The sequence below is a fragment of the Limulus polyphemus genome, unplaced genomic scaffold (assembly GCF_000517525.1).
Source record: "Limulus polyphemus unplaced genomic scaffold, Limulus_polyphemus-2.1.2 Scaffold1741, whole genome shotgun sequence".
Classification (NCBI taxonomy): domain Eukaryota; kingdom Metazoa; phylum Arthropoda; class Merostomata; order Xiphosura; family Limulidae; genus Limulus; species Limulus polyphemus.
In genome coordinates this window covers 107,228-111,649 of record NW_013667351.1, presented here as the reverse complement: position 1 = coordinate 111,649, position 4,422 = coordinate 107,228, and the positions used below count along the sequence as shown (strand labels likewise).

Genomic DNA, 4,422 nt, shown 5'->3' with positions numbered 1-4,422 from the left:
TTTATATATATATATATATATATAAACAGAACACTGCTTCAATGGCTTCAACAATGTATTCACCACAACAACAAGATTCTTTTCTTTAGTCAAATTACTTATTGGGTTCCCATCTATAAGTTTGTCTTCCAAAATATGATAAGTTCATAATCCAAATGCATTGTCTTACATTTATTATAAACAAAGGTCCTTTGCCAAATGTTTGTCCAACTTACCAACTGATCCAAGTATTTCTTTACAGGGTACAAAATAGTTTGGTGGATTTAACTAGCAGTTTCTGCTAATATGGTTAGCAATTATCAAATATTATCTTTTTAACATTCATCATTTTAACACATTATGTCAACTAAATCCAGCACTAAGTCTTATCTCTTTCTAAAGACATCCACTAATAAAAAAGGTAAATGGTATGTTTTTATTCTAATAAGACTTTTATCCAGCTTCAAACCCTAATATTGTCATTTTATGAACAAAATAGTTCCTGGTATATAAAATAAAACTTCAAAACTGCAAGAAATTCCAAACACCTCAGCTGTCACAAAATAATGCAATAATCAAAGTGACTTGAAGATATTGCAACTGAACAAGGTTGCCACAAATCGTTTCTCAAATTAATCTAGCTTATTTATTTATTTCTATTTTTTTGGTGAAGTCTCATCACTCTCTTCACAACATGGACTTCTTGTTTTTTTGAAGAAGTAAATGTCTAATGACTTTCAGCATTAATTACCCTTCTCGCCACAGTCATCCTTTACTGCACATGTCATGAGGTTTTTAGTGAGTTCCATTCAAAATTTAATTAAAGTACTTTTTTGTTCATGTTATACCATATCCTAAAATCATAGCTAATACTACATATTTTAATAGTATATAAGTTTTAAGTTTTTAATTTTATAAGTCAATATTTAAAAATATCCTGAATTTCCCCTAGTGTGAGAAATATGAAATTTTTTCGCTAGACATCCCCTCTTCTCTAATTTATTTACCACCTGTCCAAGAACTATGAAATTTAATGTAAATTACTCATTATAGTAATGTCATCACTCAGATGTAGCATTATTTTCATAGCTTTCAATTTTGTTTGATTACAGAGCTGTGAAATAGAAATTCATACACCTCTTGTTGCACCAACCTGTCACATCCTCTCTTTCAGGAATTGTCAATAGTTCTCTCTTACACTAATACTATATTATTTATAACCAATAGAGAGCCAAGGTGTTCATATATCAAATGACATATTGTATTGTGTTGTTTTCTGTACAGAAAAATGTTAATTTCTCTTTCAATATAAGTTTTGTTCTCACTGGAAACACAGATTAACTAGGATGAATTTGTAATGGCTCCTGTTGCATAGTTAGAAAGCCAGAAAAAATGTGATATTTATGGGACATTACCTGCTTTTTTTCATGTTATTATTCTATGTTCTTTGGGACATTATTTGATTAAATAAAAAATTATTTAGTACAACAATACTATTAATATAAAGTAGTAGGGTTAAGTGTCACATACAGTTGACAGCAAAAAAAAGAAGGCCCAGGTAAGTACTTTATTTTTTGTTTTTCATGTATATTCTTTATTATTATAAAAGTAACTAAAATGTAAAAATAGGAAACTGTTTAGGTTAGTTAAGGTTAGATTAGGTAAAATAAATAATAATAATATAATAAAAAATTTTCACAAGGCGTGCTTGCAAACAGCCCTGAGTATCTCTTGGGTAATGTAATTCGATAGCATAACATGACCAGCACATTCCCCAAGCGATTTACAACTTATGATAGTGCAAATAGTAGACACAGTTCAAAGGGCAATACAACAATAACACTTAAGTACAAATAGATGTGTACAGTTACAAGTTTATAGCTACTTAGGATAAACAAATCTAGTTTTGTGTTACAATTTTAAGTCATTCTAGGAGAAAAAAGGGTAATTTAGATTTATCACAAATGTTTTTTGGTGGTTTTAAGGTTGACCAAAATAACAGATAAAATATAAGGATTCACCAATAAAAAAGTCTGACATTTATTTAGGAGGTTTTAGGGAATATGCAAATGAAATTTGAGATTTTTCTGGTGAAGAAAAGAATTTTTAATCTTATCATGAAAACCACAATACACTTGGACTGGTCAAAAAAGACTGGATATATTCATGGACAAATCTTAGTAAAAAGTACTTCATTAAAAAATCTGATATTTCCGATAGTGTACATTACCCCCTCTCACATAAATAGCTATTCTCATTCAGTATATATGCCCTCTACATGCAGACATTTTTTGCACATACCACAAACCTTCAATCTCCCACCCATCTGAAATTGACTGGTTCTGATGTGTCTTACGTATAAATCATCATGCTACAACCCTCCACCAATAAGAGTGTGACATACTCTCTTGATGAATGTGACACCCTGTATTCATTTCTACTGAACTATCACTTCTCATTTGGCAGTACTCGTGTCAAGGCATTTCTCTTTTTTGGTGCTCTTTGTATTGTTTGAATTCGTGAATTTAGATAGTTTAATCTCCGAAGTGGAATTTCTCCATTATTTGTTTTTTTATGTTAACATAGTAGACAAATTTTTCAGTTAATTTAATTTCCCAGGCTTTTGTTTTTCTTAATCTCAAATATATTTTTTTCATCAAACATATGTGTTTCATAATGAATCTAAGTTTCAAATGGACAGCAACTGCCTGTTGTAGAAACCTACAAATGTAGAGGACGATGTTTCGAAAGTCTTCCACCTTTCGTCTTCAGAACTTAGACTTCACTGAGACCTTGACTGGGTAAGCTTTCTTTTATTTCTCTTTTCAGGGGCTTTTTCCCTTTTCTGTCTTTTTGTTTGTTGCTACTCATTGTCTGGATGCCACTCAGTGGCAAGTGGTGCCTGACTAGGTATTCTTTAACCATTCAAATCCGCACTGAAAGACCATGTCGAATTACATATTATGATTCCATGGCCATAAAATGCACACAATGGAGGTGGGATGTTCCACAAGATCACTTGTAAGTTTATCCTCGCAATATGTTTGCTTCATTAGTTTGCCTGTCCTGAACCGTACTCACCCATAGACTATTTGGGTAGAGCAGAAGGGGATAACTGCCCATCCCTACCATGCCTTGTATTTAATAAATCTGAATGGTCTGCTTTTCAAAATTGGGTTTCGTGGTCACCCATTGCACTGTCTAAAGTGTTGTCATTCCTCTGGACTCTCCAACACACTTTCTCCCCCCTTTTCTTCTAGTAGAGTTAGAGAGTCTTTACCACTTTCTAGTTCCAAGCTGCTGGGGTGGTGGACCATGGAGGCATCCACTGAATGTGTTAATGAAATACAAATAATATATATATATAATTTATAAATAAATGATAATAAAACCATTCAGTTAAGAGTAGGATGGTGGTGTTCTGCTGGTGTAGATGACAAGATATCCTCCACTATGTAACATTGGAATGAGCCATCAAAATTGCAGTTCACCCCTTTGATTGGGATCCTTTATCCTACCCCAGACGTGGATGACGGTTCTCAGTGGCTAGGTTTTTGATTTAAGAGTTGAACCAATCAACATAAGTTCTCACACATGTATTATAGATGTCCCTATTCCCTCTCTCACTTATACTCTTGCTACTCCATCCGTGTTGTGGGTCGCGATGGAGGTACTTGAAGGTTACTACTGTTCTTCCCCTTCTGCTATCCCTCGATGTTCTTATTATTCTGAGGATGTTACTGTGCTTGGGGCAGTTCCTGTGACTTTAAATTTGAATGAGGTACTTTAAATTACACAGACATCTTTTTGATGCTGGATGTCAGGATCCTGGATCAATCAATCAATTTCTTTCATTGTTTTCATGTGCCCCGTTCATGGGTTGGCAGGTATGAGATTCCCTCAGGGCTCATGAACTTGAGGTGAAGACAGTATGATTCTCTTTCCTACCCAGATGGCTGGGTTTTGGATTGTAGTTAACTTACCACTGGTATGATCATCTTTCCTATGCCCACATAGATGTCAGTACCTGGTGGCTGGGTTTTGGATGTAGTTGACTTGCTGTGTACAGTGTGTTGCGCCCTAGCCACTCTACACCTAGGGGCACATCCTTTTAATTTTACCCACTTTTATGTTTTCTGGGATAAATAATAAATGTTGTATGGTTTGGATCCCTATCCTGCCATAGTTCGATCTCACATAGTAGACAAATTTTTCAGCTAATTTAATTTCCCAGGCTTTTGTTTTTTTTAATCTCAAGTATTTTTTTTCCATCAAACATATGTGTTTCATAATGAATCTAAGTTTCAAATGGACAGCAACTGCCTGTTGTAGAAACCTACAAATGTAGAGGACGATATTTTTCGAAAGTCTTCCACCTTTCGTTTTCAGAACTTAGACTTTACTGAGACCTTGACTTGGTAAGATCTCTTTTATTTCTCTTTT

At 33.9% G+C, this 4,422-nt stretch overlaps 1 protein-coding gene across 1 annotated transcript in view; it reads left to right on the top strand.

Annotated features, from left to right (window-relative positions):
- LOC106464778 (centrosomal protein of 41 kDa-like) overlaps nucleotides 1–4,422 on the top strand; it is a 33,274-nt gene that overhangs the window by 4,857 nt on the left and 23,995 nt on the right. The gene's annotated exons all lie outside the window — the stretch shown is intronic.